This window comes from Gadus chalcogrammus, chromosome 12 (genome assembly GCF_026213295.1).
Source record: "Gadus chalcogrammus isolate NIFS_2021 chromosome 12, NIFS_Gcha_1.0, whole genome shotgun sequence".
NCBI lineage: Eukaryota > Metazoa > Chordata > Actinopteri > Gadiformes > Gadidae > Gadus > Gadus chalcogrammus.
In genome coordinates, this window is record NC_079423.1 from 12757601 (window position 1) to 12778712 (window position 21112).

Sequence of the window (21112 nt, forward strand, 5' to 3'; positions counted from 1 at the left end):
GGGCAGGGGTGGAAGGGTTGGTAAAAAAAAAAAAATGAAAAAAGCAATGCTGTCTTTTTGCCGCGATGTGTTATGTACTTTTCAATCAGTTTTAACAGCTTTAAGGCAAGAGGTTTATCATTCATGACGATGTCGAAGTTGACTTCTGCTTCTTGTCAGGGCGAGAAAAGAGGGCGGAGATTCAAACTGACAGCAAGGTGGACTTTTGTATTTTCTTTCACGTGAAGGATGGGCAACAAAAAAAACAACCATTTTCCTTGACAACGTCTGAGCCTACACTCGATTCCGAAACCACAATAGTGCTACCACACGTGTGTAAAAAAATGAATTAAAAAAAAACATAACAAAAAAAGAACACTTATTTTGTGATGATCTGTATTTAACATGAAATTATCATTTGTCTTTCAACAAGAACATGCAATGAACAGAAAGGTATTTCTAAGAGGAAAAAAAACACTCGGTAGACCGAAATGGACACCTGATAGCTAGTTATACTTAGACTTTAGTACCAATGTAAAGAATCAAGCACGTGATGTATTTACTGGGACAAGTGGTATCTGATGATTAATTTTTTTTATATGTATATTTTCTCTGCCATTTCATTTTTTGTTCGTTTTTTTTGGTTTCCGTTGAAAGATTTTGGATGTTTTATTTCACAGATTACACAGATGGACATTCATTCGACCTGCCCGTTGGCTATTTCCGGTGCCTGTACTTGCCATGTGTGTGACTGCTGAGGAGAATTTGTGCTTTAGAGATTGGCCCCAAATTGTGTCTCCATTCTGCCTTACGATAGCTCGAAGTGAAAAAAAAGAAATCCCCAAAACCAAACCCCAACGCTTGCATCGAGTACAGCAGAGTGTTATTCCCAGCCACGAGAGCTTAGTTCTCGCAGGGGGTCAAAGGGGCAGATGGGCCAAGAGTCCAAAGAACGATCATTTTCCTTCAGCAAGCACATAACGCTGCCTATACTAGTGAACACTAAACACCCATGCTTCAAATCACCACCACATGCTTTGAATGCTGTATTATCACTTTTTAATATTTAAAATCTTGTACTACCATCCTTGTCGCAGTACTTTGTTAGTGTTCAATCAAGTATCGGTGGATCTCCCCCTGAAATACTGTAATTTTATTTTACCTTTTGGTTTTTAGGTTCATTTATAACTGGTTTTTTTTTACAAGAGAATGCATTATGAGATGGTATGTTTTACTTTTTTTTTTTAAGCCTGAGAACTTCCTATTGTTGCCTAGGATGTGTTGCCCATCAGTGTTGATGGGGTGAGGGAGGGCGGGACTAATCCATACGGAATAACATAGAATCGTTAGTTCCTCATGTGTGCCAACGTTCGCCATGGAGCTGTGAACGACCCAAGACACAAACCACTTGCTTTTTGTTCATTTGTATAATCCATTATGTCAAAAGTGCCAGCTTTCCCAATATGTATCAACATCATTTTTCTGCACCCAATCAGATGCTTGACGCAAATATAGATTTGCCTATCACCAATGTTAGAATTTTTCTCTTTGTGCATCCTAATGGCTCCACAGTACTATTATTCATTTGAAAAGTGTTCTGCCAAGAATGCATACATACACCACTGCGATGCCATTTGTTGGGAGTGAATAAAGCCACCGTACACAGATGTTGGTTTGATGGTGAGCCGTGTCTGATCCAAACTACACCTTAGCCCTAACCACTGGACAGAAGAGTTGACTGTCACCACTGAATCAGATATTTAGTGGACAGCATCTCGTTTTAGTTTTTTTTTTGCTGTGCATAATTCAACAGTATTAGCAGTTGGGACTTCAATTGTCTCACACATAAAAAAAAAAAAAGGTGTTTATATATTGAATCATTGTAGGTCTAATTTTGGCTCAGTATTTGTTTTTAAGGATTCATACCAGACTGCACCTTATTTGATAAACAAATCTATTTTGGAAAACTCACTCATATCAGTTAAGTATTATGAAAGATTAGTTTAATATCAAGAATTCCCGCCGATATTTGAACAGTAATTACAACTGCCATTTGCGGCTATCAAACGTGGGCACAAGTTGTTTTTTAAATTGAAAGAAACAGGTGTTTATTTACTGTGTTCTAGATCCATCAAGGCAGTGTTTTGAGGATTACATTTGCACTACCATACGCAATTTATTTTAAGTATTGACATTAACTGTCACTTGTTGGGTATGTCCAAAAAATACAAGATTCCACCACCACAAAATGTGTTCCAACACCTCACCTGGCCGTCACAGAGTAATGCACTGCCCTTTGGCATCACTTTTTCCTTTCCCTTTTAATTTATTAAGTATTTTAAGCCAGTGAGAACCAGGGACTTGGTGCCATGATAATTATCTTACAGTTCTATTGTGTGAAGATATAATCACTTGTTATGGAATAATTTTTATAGTCTTTTTCACACCAATTTTTTTGTTTTCTGTTTTTGTATTTGTACAGTGGCGTGGTGATACTGATGTTGCCATGAGTTGATATCGTAACCAATAAAAAAAAAAAGCTTTTAACCAAAATATCTGTCCTCATTTTGTGGCTTAAGAATAAAAGTGCCAGTTTTTGCACAAAGTAATAAGATTGAGTAGAGTACACTGCAGCAACTTCAAACTATGGCTTTTTTCATGTCGCCTATTTCAACCTTTTTTCAAAAAATTTGACCTAATATTGTGGTGAATTTTGGTAGTTGACCAATTCAGTTTCAAAATAAGACGCAAACGATTAAAGAATAAAACTTTTAAAGCAAAAGCACACAAACAGACCATATTTTCTTCAAACATTTACTCAGTTTCTTATAATACGTCCTGGAAAATCAGAAGGGTTAACGCATTCATTCACAAAAATCATGTCTGGTCTAACGGGTATAAACGACAAGACTTTAGAAAATGCATGGCAGTATCAAAAGACTTATCTACACGGTATCGATTGAGTCCCAAAAAGAAAATGCCTCTTTTTGTTCTCTTCCGTGTATCTGATGATTCATCAAAACCTCACACATTCTGCATGCACTTTAACTCTGTGCAAGACCAACACTGATTCATAGATCCAACAGATCAACCAATTTCGTTTTTTTTTACATATACTTCTCTTATACACACACATATACATACACACACACTCAAACTGTTTATACTAATGAAAAGTTAGTCTGGGAAAAAAAATCTCTAATTCACAGTTAGAAAAACATGGGAGTGGAGTAAAACATTGGCCCCCCCCAAAGACTATCCTGCCGGAGATTTTAAGGCGGTCTTTCTGGGGGATTGGTTTAGCTGCCACTAGTCCTTTCATCTATTCCTTAAGGAAGGCAGGGAATACACCTTTATTACACGTGTTGAACACGGCCTGTCCTCACGGTAAGAGCCTTTCTCGGGCTTCGGAGAAGTGGAGCGATGGTGGGGGTGGGCGGGCTACTTAGGGTTCAGGCCACATCAAAAAGTGGCTACGGTTTGAGGCGCGGGCCCGAGGTCTTGCGGGGTGGAGAAGAAGACTCCACAGGAGATATTAAAGAGAGGGAGCGGGAGAGAGAAAGGTGTATCAGTCCAGAGGGAGGCGCAGATACTGGGTGATGAAGTCCTCCAACTGGCTCTCCAGCTTGGTGGCTTTGTGTCTGGAGGAAAAAAGATTTGTTAAGTGAAGGTGAACAACAAGGTTTTGGCACAAATTAAAAAAAAATTAAGATTAAAAATGAAAATCGTTTTGGGCTGAGAGTTCGAGGAAGGAGGGAGCTTGTGTCCAAATGGTTACGGTTCATGGATTTGAGTAACTTTTTTTTTTGCTGGTTGGTCGAATAATATTTAATTACTGTAATATTAGTGTTGCAGGGACAAAATGGCATAGAGAACTATGTTCAAGATCATAGAAGACATATGAACAAAAAACAAGATTTGGTTCACTGGCACCTCAAAGCAGCTTTCACTGCGTAGTAGGTTATCTTATAAAAGAGTCGACAAATGAAACAGGAAGTATTACAAATCGGGGAATACAAATGACATTGGCCCATCTCCAGCCATGTTGCAATAGCAAACCTCTAGCAAAAAAATGACCGCAATACACAAAAATGCAGTTCTAGCTTTCAACCCGCCCCCAGCCTACCCCTACCCACAACCGTGGACGGGCCAGTCATGTGTGGGCAAAGTGGGGCCCCCCCCCCCAGACAACTCATCCACTGACCGCATTGGTCTTGGAGTGGCTCTGGACCGTGCTCCAGCTGGTCTATGTTGGCCGTGAGGCGGCGGATCTCAGCCTCCAGCTCCTTCTGGGTCTGGTCCACCTGCTGGCAGAGGCGGGCGAAGGTGGTGGCCATCTCCCTGGAGACACGGGGGGCACCGGGGGGGGTCAGTACCGGGATCGGGGACGTGAACGGCTGCCCCGCCGTGGATGGAGAGGGGCAGCCCCTGCTCTGCCTCTACCTCCACGGTGCCTACATCATCTTTTGGCCGTTTAATTGTATATTTCTAGTAGGGCTGAACGATTAATCGAATTCAAATCAAATTTGCGATATAGTAGAACGCGGTGTGCAAATCGCAAACGATGTATTTCTTATTAGTGAATAATATACAACATAAGGAACTTCATCAATGATAAAAATTACACATTAAATCGCAATCGCAATCTTGGTAAAAAATAATCACAATTAGATTATTTCCCCAAATCGTTCAGCCCTAATTTCTAGGCTTTATCTTTATAGCTTTTCTCTCTTTAAAATCTTTATCTCCACTTAATTCTTATTACCGTCCTGTACAAATCAAATCAAAAGTAAACAAAATCACAGAATAGGGTTGTTATGTACACGCATGTACAAGTGATGCTGTGCAGAAAAATATTGAATCAAGTACCCAGTAAGCAGCAGCATATGGCTTTAGGGAAGGTGTGCTCTCCCTTGACGAGTGTCAAGTCTTCCCTACTGCCCCTTGATTAAAGCCCATGTCATGGTGTGTTGACTCAATAGGTGGGCCAAATCAAATAGATATCCGGATTCGAATGTTCCCTTTAGCTGTTTGGTGTTTAAACAAGCTGTAGGCCTAGCTGCTATTGCACACACTTTAACAAGGCGTGATGGACTCTTACTGCATCTACTGTATGTTGTATGTTTTTCATTTGTTTTATGATGTGTATGGGCTGTGTCGACTCCTGTTTGCAAACCAATTGCCACTCGAGGACGATAAAGACTCTCCTATCAGGGCCAGGCGGTGTGACGAGGTCGGGGAGGTGGTGGGGGGGGGGGGGGGACTCACTGCTGGACCTGGTGGCTGCATTTGGAGCTGGTGAAGCTGACGATGAGCTGCAGCTTCTCCGTGGCGTAGTCCACGAACTGCCGCTTCAGCGTGCGCTCCTTGGCCCGCGTGGTCCAGGTGAGCCGCTCGTACAGGTACAGCGTGCCGTAGATGGCGCCCGACAAGGCGATCAGCCGCCAGCCCAGCGTCCGGAACACCTGAGAGGGGGACGGACGACGGGGAGAGAGAAGAAAAAGAGAGGGAGAGAAGAAAAAGAGAGAGAGAGAAGAAAGAAAGAAGAAAGAAAGAAAGAAAGAAAGAAAGAAAGAAAGAAAGAAAGAAAGAAAGAAAGAAAGAAAGAAAGAGAGAGAGAGAGAGAGAGAGAGCGAGAGCGAGAGAGAATTTACATATGCATTTATATAGCCGCTTTCAAGGTACCCAGAGTGCTTGTCATAGTGTGAGTGAGTGAGTGTGTTGCCACCTCATCTACTACTACTTCATTAAATCGGTGGGTTACGGAGATGCGATTTAAACGTGGGGAACTCACCACCCCTCCCACCACCAGCACGCTCACGGAGGTGCGGGAGGTGATGGACGCCAGGTTGGTTGCCACGGCGACCATCAGGTCCTCCTGGCTCATGACGGCCGCCTCCTGGCTGGGCAGGGCCACGGCGCTGGAGGGGGCGGGGGGGCCGGAGGTGGGCGTGGTCGCCGCCGTCAGCGCTGGCTGGGGGATCAGAGGGGGGGGGGGGGGGTTTAGATGTTGTCATGGGAACCACAGAATTCATGGGCCCCTTCTTTTTTCCCCCCCTCTCTCTCTCTCCTGTCTCGAGGGCCCTTGGCGCCACGCTAATCCTACAAACGGGATGAAGCGTGGGGACAGACTGGAACGACCTGGAAGTTCTGGTCCATGAGCTTGAGGGCCCCTCTGTGCGTTGGCGGGCCCCAGGTAGCGGTGGACGAGGCACGACCAGCCCAGGGAGAACTGGAACTCGATGTTCTCCTGGAAGTCGCTGCAGAGCGAGGCGCAGTTCAGGTCGTAGCTCAGGTCAAACTTCCGGCTGGGCACCAGCATGTGGATCTGGCCCTGGCTGACGGAGGGCAGTAGGGGCAGCATGTTGTCTGGAGGGGGGGGGGGGGGGGGGATAGGGACAGGGACAGCCGTCAGTCCCGGCAGTCCGGTCCCTTCTGGCTCCACGGGTAGAGCACGGCATTACACCACGTCGTGAGGGTTAGGAGTTCAATTCCCACTTGGAAATCCCAATACCTCCTGGGACCTGAAAGACGCTGTGGATACATTTTAAGTAGGCTGCTCGACTGATCTATCCGTCATACATCTAGGTGGACACGCCCACTTGTGATGTCAGAAGAGGCCGATTTCCAAAACGGCATGTAACGGCTAATCACACTCACACCTGGTGGTATAATATGTCACCTTTAAACAAATGACATGTTTTCGTGACCGAAACGAAGGAAGACATAGAAGAGCTTATGCCAATAATCTTGACAAATGTATTTGTAGTTCACACTTTAAACCCTAAACGCCCACATCATCCAAAAGCTTGTTTTTCTTAAACTTCTTGTGTTTCAGTCCAGATAATGCCTCAATCAGAGTACGCTTCTCGTTAAGGCATCCTAGTAATGAGGCCTTTGTTGTGATCAGCCTTAGCCTGATCTCTGAGCCCCAGGGTGTGGTAACACCTTCTCATCCTCCTCCCGGCCACAGCTGGTACGTCTCTGCATGACATGTGCTCAGCCTGGAGCGCATGGGGGGCCAGGCCTCAATGTTAAAGGGGGTAAATATAGCTGGACACACACACACACACACACAGATAGACACACACACACACACACACACACTGATAGAGACACACACCACACACACACACACACACACACACACACACACACACACACAACACACACACACACACACACACACACACACACACACACACACACACACACACCACACACACACACACACACACTACAAAGTCAAGTGTTTTACAGGATCTTTGAAGTACCAACTATGGTTACGAATCTATTTTGGACCGAATAACTAGGAAACCAGGATAAGTAGCAGTGCTGTAAAGCTAATGACACAGTCTACCTGGAGCGACATACCGTAAGGTCGATCTAGTTCACTGTCCTGGTTCAAAACATGTCTTATTTTACTTGTAAGCCTTTGCATGAATCTGTCGAAATTTTTTATGTATTCCATAGAAAGGCTGTTGAGACAGAGGGACCTATTTCACCAGCACACGCAAAGTTTTGATGTAGAACCGCCTGAATAGTCACCAGGCAACAGGGCTAAACTATAATACAAAACCCATCAAAACAACGACGGTCCGTGAGGGAATACCAAGATAGATAGGACATCGATTTAAAAAGAGTGGGACTCTCACTTTCTTAAACAGCTTCACACGTGAACCCTGAACGGATCCAGCAGCTAGTGCTACACTCCATGGTAAATGGTAAATGGACTGCGTTTATAGAGCGCTTTTATCCAAACCGCTTTACAATATTGCCAGACATTCACCCATTCACCGCACAAACCGAGCGCGGTGTCGTCCATTTCAAGGCGACAGCCAGCTCTTCGGGAGCAGTTAGGGTGAGGTGTCTTGCTCAGGGACACCCAGACACTCAGCTAGGAGGAGCCGGGATTCGAGCTAGCAACCTTGCGGTTACCAGCCAACCCGCTCTAACCCCCAGAGCTACTGTTGCGTGGCGCGTGTTTGTACCTATCATGTCCTTCTGGTAGGACAGGACGGAGGCGTTGATGGCACTGGAGCAGCGGAAGGCCAGGTTCTTGCCCATGCCCTCCTCCACGTGGGACAGGAGCTCCTGGGGAAGGGCGATCGAGACACAGAGTCAGGGAGAACCGACCCTTCTTCAGTGGGGTCAACGGCACAAGAGTCTAGGGCTGCTTGATTAGCGAAAAAAATAATCATAATCACGATCATTTTTGTCCAATATTGAAATCACGATTATTCAAACGATTATTTTTGAGTTTGAAACATGGTATATAAATTCAATTATCTCACATTTCTCACACTTTTTTAACTGAGAACTTAAAAATTTCGCCGTAAAGAAAAACACCAAAATTTTCAAATCGAAAATGTTCAAACTGAAAACAATGTACAAATATGTATCCAGCTGTTCTGTAATTTATATTTCATTTCTTAAGATCAAAATCGGGAATGTTGAGCATTTGGTGACAGAATGACACAGCTGTACACCGTTTAATTGCAAAGAATTGAGAGGTTGAGGAGCTGCTACTAACCGACTTGTAGATCTTGAGCACATTGGAGGAAGGATGGAAATCTGCGTGGAACTCGTCGATGATCACGTTTAGGCGGCAAATCTCCTCCCCCATGGCACTGGACACCTGGAGCAATCGAAACCCCCCAAAAATATGAATGAAAGCTTAGTCATCATCAGAAGTGAACTTTGCAATTAGCAAAGGAACTTAAATGAGCGAGAAGGTTTCAGTGTCACGCTTGAATTGTAACTGTTTGAAATGTTGGGATCTAGCCACGCCCACAGCCTGGTACCAACACCCTACCACACAGCCTGACCTTGGACGCCACCTCCTCGCTGATGGCCTTGATCCTCTTCTTGGTGTCGTCAATCAGTAGGTTGAGCTGGTTCTTTACGAACTCCAGCCGGTCTATCTGGTACTCCCTGTCCTCTTGCGCTGCCACTCTGGACAGACAGACAGACAGACAGACAGACAGACAGACAGACAGACAGACAGACACACACATACACAAAGAGAGCTGGTCAGAGGTTGTCCAGTCCAGTCTCACCTTTACTTTAGCCTACCCGAATTATATTCCGCTCACTTACAACAGCGAGCTTACACTATTAATAACCTAGATAAATAATGTGGTATTTTTTAGTGTTTCCACCAGATGTCTTCATCAGTTCTCTAGAAATAAAAGGGCAGCCCTCCTCAGAGACCCCCTCCACGCTGCACGCTGACCCCCTAAACGGGGGGTGAGTGGCGGCAAAGCCGGCCAATGAGAAAGAAGGGGTCCACTCACCTCTTCTCGGCCGCCTCAATGTTGATGCTGTCCATGATTCCCTGGACCGTTTCTATGATCTGCTTGGCCCTGATAGTGTGCTGCTCAAACTTTGTTTTCACTGCTGACTGCGAGATACACTCCTGCGAGGCCATCATACACACACACACACACACACAAACAAAACACACGTTGTCGGGACGATTACCACGGGGAGAGCGAGCGAGCGAGCGCGTGGGTGGCGACGTGGCGAACACAAACGCCGCTCGATCGCAGTACGGACGAGACCACCTGGTGCTGCAGCGATCATTCCGATAAACGCGGAGGAGAACGAAGGCTGCAGCAGAGTGTGTGTCCTGTCTCCCCCCATGGGCCAACAGTGTAATGTCACGGCAACGTGTGGATAAAGCAAGAGAAAAGGAAAAAGACAACAACTGTAACGTACTTAAATAGAAAGAAACAGAAATACAACCAATGATAAACAACGTAACGTGAAATAAGACTTTGGAGCATGCATAATGTGTAGCTATGGTTTACTGGTTAGGTGAATGCAATGTCATTTATCATGGGATTTCTTTTCTGCCAGACCGGTTCGTTGTACATGCATGATGAGCTGGAGCGGTGTGTGTAAGGGTGACTTTACTGATTTAAGAGATATATTTAGGAATTCAACCAGCAGCCATTATAATGGCCCCTTTATGCAGGCAAAGGTTGCCTTTTTGCTACATACTGATGCAATGCTCTGAAAAGGTAAAAAAAAAATCAACAGTAGTACTGCTTTTGTCTGTCATACACTTATTTGAGCAATGTCAACATGAATAATATAAGAAATATGCACTGAAAAAATACAAATAACTAAAAAGAAAAGTGCAGATAAAAAATGATATAAAAAAACCGAATAGAGAAATGAAACTGAATGGAAGGCACCTCCTCGCCTTAGTAAATCTAGACTTCAGCAATGAATACGCAGGCTGAGGCATTAATGCACATCGAAGTTCCATAGCAGCCTCTGCACTGTTCTACGGCTCTTAGTTATCTTTAGTACAGAGCCTCTAGCGCTGTGGTGTTCCAGGGGCACCGCCAAAAGGTTAGACTGTGGTGACTGCAAAGGTTGATTCTCAGAGTTGGTTTAGGACAACGACAATGCCAGAGACATGAATACATTCAAAGACAAGAGATAGAGTAGAAAGAAGAGGTTAGATACATCCACATAAAGAAAAATGTACCACCCACTGACACAATTATATATGTATAACTAAATCACACACACCCACACACACACACACACACACACACACACACACACACACACACACACACACACACACACACACACACACACACACCACACACACACACACACACACACACACACACACACACACACACACACACACAAAGAATGGAGTCTGGGTTCGAGGGGTTAAACCAGGATGTTAGAGAGCTGCACGCTCCAAACCTCCCTCTATATTGAGATGTAGTACAATGTGAACGATTCTCACACACAATCAAACAATCACACACACACACTTGCCTCAAACCTCCTCTCAAGCATTGGAACTCCTTCAGCCTCTCCTCGAAGCCTCAGCCAGAGCCCCTCCTGTTGGACACACACACACACACACACACACACACCATTAGCCGTTCCTCTTTCAGATCACAAAGAGGTAAACATCAAATGACGTTATAAAGAACAGTGCCTGTAGAAACCTCATTGAGGTAGCCTAGAGCATGATGCCTCAGCCCCACAAACTGCTCCTTAATGACCTGCTTCAACATTTATTTTGAGAAGAGTCAACCCTAATGACTAAATAGTGAATGGTAATCAGAATTTGTTTGGTTTGACATGGCACTCAGGATTTAGCCATGCTGATAAACAAAGCACGGTGTGTAAGCATTGCCAGTGCAGTTTCATGTGGATTTTACTTTACATAAACACAGTTTGAGTGGCAGTAAAAATACCTTGCCGGCAACGGCAGGCAAATGAGAGTCAAACGAGGGCATGTTGACCATCCAATCGTTTCTGTTACCATTCATATTAACCCATAGATGTGGTAAACCGATATCTGAATCTTTGTACATGTGTTTTTGTGTACGTGTCCATCATTATTCACCGCCACCACATATCCTCCTCATTTGACATCTAACCTGCCTAGGTCGCGTAGTAGTTAGTAGGTAGCCTGCACTACATACAGGACCGTCTGCACTACAGGTGACTACTACGTGACCTCAGATCCTGTGTTGTGTAAACACAGTGTCATCGTCATTTCAGCTGCTGTAAAGCCAAGTCTGTTTTTTCTGAGCAACTTCATGCTGGGCAAAGTGATTCAGATCCGTATTGTCTCATAGTGCTCTGGACTGTGATTCACTACGGAATCTGCATCACTTTGCCAAACATGACATGACAAACATCTCTCTCACACAAACACGCACCCGCACACACAATACACACACACTTCTAACAGCTTGCCAGTAAGATCGATCACTGTTGTCGGAAAAGCTAGTGTTTTGACTTAGCATGTTTCCTTACTATGTGAAGACATATCCTAGTCATTTTTATGATTTAGCACAGCCAATTTGTTACATACTGTACCTTTCCCATCTTAAAAGGTCATCTGTACTGCGTGCAATTTTTCATTCTAACAGCATCTCGTAAATCTTTCTGGATTTCGGTCTTAAGTATTAGTAGCCCCCCCCCCCCCCCTCCAGCCCGCCCTCCGGCCTGCTCCCGGGAGGAGGGGGACGAGGGAAGCTCACCGGTCTCGGGCATGCCCTGCGCTCGCTGCATGCGGGAGTTGAGCACCTCCTTGGCCGACACGAAGAAGATGCGGTTGGGCGCCTGCTCGCGGTCCACCACCTTCAGCTCCTCCACCAGGAAGTTGATGCAGCGGTCGTGTGCTGCTTCCTGACCTGGAGGGGCGAGGGCTAGGGCTCAACGATTTGGGGGAGATGATTAATCTCATTGCGATTATTTCGACCGATATTGCGATTGCGATTTAGTATGCGATTTTTCTTTTTAAAGTTCCTGTGTTCCTTATAACAAGCCATAAATCATTCTCTAGTATGACCAACACAACATTGGAAGCAGTCAACATATAAACGGCTCTTTCCTTAGGCCAGGCCTTTGTGTTGAGATGAATTGATGCATGAATTTATATTATCAGATCATTTTTTTATAACTTTATTTTTATTTTTTAATCGCAGCCTTTGCGATTGCAAATCGCATATTCTATAACATCGCAATGTCGGTTTGAATTCGATCAATCATTCAGCCCTAATAAGGGCACAGGATGGCCTCCTATGGGACGACCGGATGTTTGGCGACAGAAGTGGTGAAGTGGCTTCACGTCCAGAACCCAAAACCAGGAGCTGGAGCCACACTCACGTCCTCCATGTACTCGGGCTCGTTGGCCGAGGCGTCCCAGCGGTTGTTGAGGTGAAGATGTTGGGTTTGGACAAGCCGCTCGTTCAATTTGTGGAAGAAGTGCTTTTCCTGAAGGGACGCAGTGGTCAAGCGTCAACAGGTGGTCAATGGAAATGGACTGCATTGATAGAGCATTTGTACCCAAAGCGCTTTACAATATTCCCTAACATTGCCTACCCTTTCATGCCCACAATGACACACCCGACGGCGGTGTCAACCGTTCAAGGCGACAGCCAGCTGGTCGGGAGCAGTAAGGGTTAGCGGCCTTGTTCAGTGGACACCTCGACACTCGAGGAGGAGCTGCGCGGAATCAACCCGCTCTGCCTCCTGAGCTCCTGACCACCCCCCCAACAGTTATGATTGGGTTAGCTGTAACGTCCATTTATTTATGGGTGTAGCCACATAAATCAAATACTCATGGGACAGGTATGTGTGACATAATGCATCACAGCACACGGTCATAAACCCCCATATCACTGCACATACATTTCATCAGCAGGTTATCCATTGACTCTAACCCTGCGTTCATTCTATTCCCTATGTTCATTCGGGGACCTATAAACAACCGCCCTGTGTGGAATGCATGGCCGGCTCCTTTAAGCCTTGTGACTGGGACATGGAGCTCAGGGATGCAGAGGTCCCTGAGTGGCTGGGAGCACTGGCTCTCATTGCCCGGATGCCAGAGCGGGTTGTGTCATAACAGAGCGAGCCATGTAGTACCAGAGCTGGAGTAAACAGGCTATTCAACCTGGTCCTTTTTTTTAAACCAAACTGACCGTGGCCATTAGAACTATGAAACCCCATGTGGTTTTGTTGCTATGGGTTTGGGCTGCAGAGTTATGGTTAAAATTGTGTTAACATTTCTTTCGTCATGATTTTTTTATTGATATTGCTACGTTCAGCCTCAACTGCATGGGTGATAAATCCACTACGTATCACAGGAAGGTATGGCCCAATGGTCCAAGGAATACACAACCAGAGTCCGGCCTGCTTAAAAGATCAACCCTAGGAGATCAAGAATGAACCTACAGCCTTGGGTCACACATGATATGGGTGCCAATGATTGGTTTAGGAGATCAGTAGTCCCACCATTCAGGATGCAGCACAAACTCACATCAGGGGTGGCACTACAGTCAGGTTCAGATAAAACGGTTTCACAGGACGCAGGTGAAAATGAAACAGATCCGTTGTTTATGCCATTGTGACATTTGTGGCGGTGCTGCAATATTACCCACACTATTTATGGGTATCATCATGAAGCAGAACTTGGCCCCATCGACGATGACATCCTCCCCCACTCACCGTGTTCATAAGTGTGGACTCGGAGTTGGCCACTAGCACAAACACATCTGCGTCCAGGCAGAACTTGTCTATCCAGCTGTCCAGCTGTGTTGTAACATCCGTCCCGGGGCTGAGGAAGCAGAGCGGAGGGTAACGTTTTCAATTATGTGCCAAACAAAAATTAGACGACCAGGAAAGATCACAAACTATGTGTCATAAGACTACACTTTTGATTCAGGTTTGAACTGGCTGCTGACTGGTGAGAGCAGGACACAACCCCAGGGAGTTTTAATGTCTTGCATGCCAACGAGTGTTCAAGAAAACGAAAGCAGTATAATCGGATGCCTGCAGAGTAGTCCTATATGCCGTCTCCTTTAGTCAACACTGTGACAATGGTGGATCAACCCTGAAACCATGCATTAGGACATCGAACTTTAGGGACCAAACAAATCCATTGGGCCGAATCTCGAATAACCTAGTTCATGTCTTTTCAAGGCAGCATGAAAATAAAAGTAATTTTCAAAAGGTTCCAAAATGGTTAACAAAAACTTAGAACTCACGATTAAAAAAATATGCTAACCAAAGTGAAGGCTGAGCTCATACAAAGCAGCCAGTGCTAATCTTGATGACGGTTATTCTGTTGCAATTACCATAAGGTTAGCACTAGCCATTAGTCAGGGATTTTAGCCAAACCCCAGAATATAACAAAGAGATCATGGTATGATACAGCCATCCAGATAACGACTACAAGGAAGCCTAATAATGAATATGTTCCATGAATTGAATTAAAGACCCATTTATATATCTACTGGTCGAACTGTGTAATTATCAACTTAGATTGTTCATACTTAGGAGGAGATATCTTCTATTCTCCAACGTCTCTTAACCCCAACCGACGTGGGATACCTGTCCACGAGCACCAGGTCGTCCCGGAGCACCGCACCCTTGGTCTTTGGCCAGAAGGACGCGGAACCAGGCAGCGGCGTCCAGACTCTCGTCATGTGGAGGGCGTGGGCCAGCTGGTCACCGTCTGAAAGAAGGAGACCACCATCCCTAGATATGTGCAATTAACCAAATTTTGATCGTGATTTCGATATTTGGGTCAAACCATCTCCCAAAACTAATATATTCAAGTTGAAAGTTTTTTTTTTCTTTTTTATTATAATTATTATATTTTATTCATTAAATGTTTTTTACAAAGTGTTTTTTTTTTTTTCAATAATCGAGCACGCCCTACAATAGGGTCACATTTTATAACGTCGGCGTGTCTACAAGGTCACAAACGCTTTATTAATGTGGCGTTTTATAAGATTACGCCCATCAGTATATTGTTGTTTTTTATATTTGGTCATTTGAGTTGATGCATTTTTTCCAAAACAACTTATCAGTGAATTCGGATACATGTCATGATTGAGCAGGTAGGGAGCTAGCCCTCCAAGTTTAGACTGCAGAGGGAACCCAGTTACCCTAGCCATTATACCATGCTTCCCGCCTTCCCTCCTTTATTCAGCTAAGCAAGTGTTTCCTCTGAAGAACTGAGTGGCATCCCCCCCCCCACCAGAAATAAGGCATTGGACAAAAAACCTGGGATGTTATTTGTGTATAGTGGCCCTACTGTCATGTTTTCGTCCCAACTCAAGCCAGTTCAGCAGGTTCAAAATGAGGAGAACAAAACCTCCCCGTCTCCCTTGCACTCAAACTCCCTTGCACAAGCTCACAGTGTTTCAGACACCTGACACTGAAGAAGACATACTTTTCTACTTCCTAGGTCTGTTTCTGGGCAGTTACTATTATCCTAGCTCAAGCAAATGCCCAGTCTAAATTTTCTGATCTGTTAATCTGTAGTTCTGGTCATAAATGAATGTCCCCATTAGACCTTGGACCCCCTCTACAAGATATGTAACCCCTACATGGAAAGAAGTGGATGAATGCACTACACACAAAGAAAGGAAAATTCACCTTGATGCTCTTCTCTTCATCGGAGCCTTCGGTCTTGAGGTAGGCCTTGTCCTCGTCGGTTCCCTCGACGCTCAGGAAGCAGTTGGTGGTGTGGCCGATGCCGCTGGGCAGCACGCGGTCCCTCAGCATGGCGTTCACCACCGTGCTCTTCCCATTGCTGGTCCTGGAAGGGAGAACACACTACCAGTAATTCTCCAAACACAGGTACATGAAGTGCACTCACACACTTATGTGTGGAAAACTTAAAGAGTTTTGGATAAACCGTTAAATCACTTTGGTTAACGAGGTACCTTAAATCTCACTGTTCAACTGTATGCAACCTTTAAGGAAAACCAAGTCTGGTAACATTAGAGTCATATTAAAAGAGGCAGTTCTAGTATAGATTGAATAAGCTAGACTCACACCAAAACAATGATGCAAACAGGCAAGTTGTGCACAGATTGACCAATGTGTATCATGTTTCCATATCAGAAGAGTGGAGATAACTTTTCTGGCTTATAAAAAAATGAGTACAACCCACAGACGGGTCCGCCTCCAATCCACTCATGGAACAAAAGTGAAAGTAAAATACTACAAAGTACGTCATGCATATTAGGTTACACCCATTACCAGGTTAACCCTGCCATTCAAAACTGTGTTTATGTTAAAGAAGAATGGAATATGGGATGAATAGAACACTTACCTTCCAAAGAAGGCCACCTTCATGTGTCTACGGGCCAGAACTTCTTTAATGACCGTCAGTTTGTCTGTATAGGCCTGGATCTCTATCTTCTGGTCCTCGCTTGCTATATCCTCCAAAGCTTTATTTTGACAGGTTTCTAGAAAGGACATGGGCAAACACATGTACAATTAAACTCCAATAAATCAGAAAGAAAATGACCTTCAACCATCCGATGTAATTTTTTGAGGCATTAAGTCTCTCACCTTCAACAAACTCTGAACTTTCTTTCACGTACTGCAGTAGTTGCTCAAACACATCACTTATCTTCTTCTTTGCCAAAACAAAGTGCTTCAGGGAGATAAATCCCCCTTGGCGGAATCAGTTCGTCTTAGTGAAGGGATTGAAGCCATGATGTCAAATCTAGTTGAAATGAATGGACAAAATGTTGAATTCAAGAAGCTTGTTGTGACCCAAGACCCCATCACGGGAATAGCCTCATAATTTGACCTTGTTATGCTACAGGACGGACAGGTATTGAATCTTACTTTCGGAGGTAAACAACTCTGACTTAGAGTAACGTTATTGAAAGCCCTCTACTACAGTATCCCAACATGCGAAACCGACACTAGCCTAACTGCTACATACGTCACGTTTAGGTTTTGACGAAGTTTAGGTCACTACCAGTTCATGCACTTGTACAGTCGTCGTGGCTGACGTATCGAAGCCATCACATTCGTTTTTCTACAGTTGCCACATAATCAAGTATTGTTATAGTCATCGACTAAGAACTCTCTGCTCACATTCACCCTCTTGTCTCTCTGTAAACGAAATAACACTCTAATTGCTGTATAAATGAGCGCATGTTGACTACTGCTGCCGCCGAGCTAGCTAAAGCTACACGCAACGATTCAGCGCTGTCAAGCTCAAGTTCGCTCTTTGCTTACCGCAATCCTCAAGATATTCCGTGCTTTATTTTCATCACACAATGATAAACAATCTTCCTCAAGACTCGACTTCTAGACGAAGCGTTAGGAGGGTGACATCCTTGCTAACCTTTCCATTTGTTATCCTTTCACTGCAGTCCGAGAATGAGGGCGGGGCTTAGTGACTGTGACCTGGGCTTGCGGCTGACTAGCCAATCAACATGTATCCAAGTAAAGATTGACCCGCCTCTCTCACTTACGCTTACACTCAAAACAGATAATCGGTTCAATCAACGTATGAATGTAATCAATTAAATCAATTAGGTCTTTTGTTTGTCCGGATCCAGAAATTTTTACATTCATAGGACGTCTAATACATGACCAAACGCTTCAAATCTTGTCTACTATCAGCGGTTGTTTTCTTTTGCCGCACTCAAATTAATGACATCTCACTACGCTTTACGTTTTTTTATCTATTTTATGCAATCTATGGTCTTATTATATCATTCCAACCTTGCTGTTACAGAAAACAATGTGTTGGCTGTTTTTTCGGTTCTGGTATAATTCCAGACATTATTATAAGTTATTATAAACTACGACTCCGATGTAATGCATTAATAAAAAAAAAACGACGCTCAATTGAACACACCAATACATTGGGGCAATGTCAATAGTGCTATGGTTAAACTGTCGCTGCCTGTTTGTGAATGGGACAGCGCCCCGACACGCAACGCCCCTGCCCCCCTCAGTGACCCCCCCAAATAGACCGCTGGCTCCGTTATTCAAAGCCAATGCTCAACGAGACCGCATGGAAACCATTCAAACACCTGAACTAGGACCTCTATCATATAAGGGAAGGACATCAACTTAATTTCAGTCGTTTTTGCGATATTGGTGGTTCGGCGTTGGACATAATCCTTTATTTTCTCTCTTTCTATTTTGGAGTTTTTATGTGATTTTCTAAACAATTATGGACAATTAAAATGACCAGGAAGAAAAAGCTGCTAGCGTTTGAGTAAGTATGCCATATGAGTTCAACTGGCCCGATGTGTCTTCCTTTTTTTTCACTTTAATCATTTGACTAAACTGGAAAATAAATAAATGTTTTATGTATTTTATACCAGTGCTGAATAAAGAGATACTACAAACAATAGCATATGCTTTCAACCGTTGAATTAGGATCATGTATTAGTAATGACATGGATTTACTTATTGCTCTCCTAGGAAGATATAGATTTCAATTCAGCTACCCTTGCAAAAGATGTAGAATTTGCTGATGGGCCTGCAATTCTAAGAGATAATGTTGGAATTGTATGGCAGATATTGTGAATTCACCAAACAAATAAATATTGTATTATGTTTTTATTGCAATAGAGAATTAATTTAACTTTTCTTCAGTATATTTTAACCAAAAAATGTTTATTACAATTTTCCAACGTTCTCTCTGTTTCTCCATTATGTGGACGCTATTGTGGCAGCATATTTTACACAAGAGCGTATGGATGTATTGTCCGTTGGAGCCAGAGTGTATTGTCTGTGTGTTCCTATGAGGCTGCCCTTGCCCTTTATGTAACATGCGATCCAGCATTCTCTCTCTCTCTCTCTCTCTCTCTCTCTCTCTCTCTCTCTCTCTCTCCCTTCTCCTCTCTCTCTCTCTCTCTCTCTCTCTCCTCTCTCTCCTCTCTCTCCTCTCTCTCTCTCTCTCTCTCTCTCTCTCTCTCTCTCTCTCTCTCTTGGGGTCAACTTGTAGATCTCTGTCCCTCACTTAATACCTATGCAATGAATGGATGGTGAATATTGCAATTGTTAATAACATATTTTCTTACCACTGGCATATCAATCCTATATACATCTACATCAAAGTGATATTGACAAAGCGACATATCGATTTGACTTTCCTTTTTTTTTTTAAAGTTTGTGGAAGCATGATGTGGATGGATAAACAGAAAGGACACTCAACTGTAAGTAAACTGAAAATATCTGTGCAACTGTTTGGCCTGTTGTTTTTTCTTTGTGTGTCTGTGTGTGATTCTCTGTGTGTGTCTGTCTGTTTCTGTGTGTGTGTGGTGTGGTGTGTGTGTGTGGTGTGTGTGTGTGTGTGTGTGTGTGTGGTGTGGTGTGTGTGTTGTGTGTTGTGGTGAGAGAGAGAGAGAGAGAGAGAGAGAGAGAGAGAGAGAGAGAGAGAGAGAGAGAAGAGAGAGAGAGAGAGAGAGAGAGAGAAGAGAGAGAGAGGAGAGTTTGTGTACCATTTTTCTTTCTCTCCAAATTTTGAAACATACACATAAAGGTGTCTTTCAATTAGAGCGCTGAATAACCTTAATATCAGTCTGCTCTTTCACCTTGCTCTCTCAGATGGCCTCTAATGACCCTCACCTTCTGGACCCCCCTGGTGACCCCCAGCCAGGTGATCTCATTGAGATCTTCAGACCAGCCTATCAGCACTGGGCTCTCTACCTGGCGATGGGTACATCATCAACTTAACACCTGTTGGTCAGTAACCCACTATTCTCAATTGGCTCTCATCTTCTCAGGTTCCAATATATATCAAGGTGGGCATGTTCTGAAAATGTGTATGCAACCGCTGATGTTAGTCGTTCTAGTATTGTTTGACTGCGGTAAAACCTGGTTGAACCTAAACATTTATATTGTATGGTTCCTATAATTGAAATGCACCCATGCACAAGCATGCTTCCTTTATTGTCTTTGATGACCTTGATGTGTGGCCCGCCCCCTTGTTTCCCCATCCCAGATGAGGTCCAGCAGCTGCCATGTCCATGTAAATCAGTGTTCAGCCGCAAGGCGGTGGTACGCATGCAGCTGCTGAAGGAGGTGGTCGAGGTGACTCATACCGTGTCACAACAAGTACGATGACGACCACACACCCCTGCCTGCTCTGAATCATCCAGCGTGCTCAGTGCTCATTGGCCAGGAAGTGTCTTATGACCTCCTGGCAGCAACTGTGAGCACTTTGTCACGCTGCTGCGCTACGGGGAGGGTGTCTGAACAGGTCTGTAGACTTCACTTTTACTTCACTTTCACTGTCTGATCCATCAGGGGACACTACAAGCCAGCCACGGGCCTTAGGAAGCCAAGAACAAGACATCCTTGTTTCCTTTCTGATTCTCAGCTCATTAATTTACCATGAGAGTACTGTGATATGACCAACCTATTTGACAAGCCAACAGGTGTGTAGCTTGGTAGTAGGCTGGTGGACCTCTGCTTCTATCGAGACCTTAGCTTGTTGTGTTTGTGAACCGTGAACTGGGATTGCTATGCTCCACCAATTACAAACGTTACATATATATACACAATCTGTACCACAATATGAAATGATTAAAATGTCATTGCAAATGTATTACAAATGAGGTAATGGTACATACAATTATCTCAGGCCATATGCTAACATATATTATTCCACAGGCAACACGGGGCAATAGGGCCATTGGTTTGGTGACGGCTGCAGCCAGTGCCTTTTCTGTGCTGGGACTCATCAACAACCGTTCAAGAAACAGGCCTTTCTGATAGCTGTCTTCCTCTCTGCATTGATGAGCATATTTCTATTACTAATATGGCCACATGACTAAACTTAAAATGAAAATTGATGACAATA

General features: G+C 44.2%; 2 pseudogenes; one reads left to right on the forward strand and one right to left on the reverse strand.

Moving 5' to 3' along the window:
* Window positions 1-3547: 3547 nt before the first annotated feature.
* On the reverse strand, window positions 3548-16989 carry LOC130393479 (mitofusin-1-like; annotated as a pseudogene).
* Window positions 16990-19436: 2447 nt separating this feature from the next.
* On the forward strand, window positions 19437-21024 carry LOC130392725 (phospholipase A and acyltransferase 1-like; annotated as a pseudogene).
* The last annotated feature ends 88 nt before the right edge of the window (window positions 21025-21112 follow it).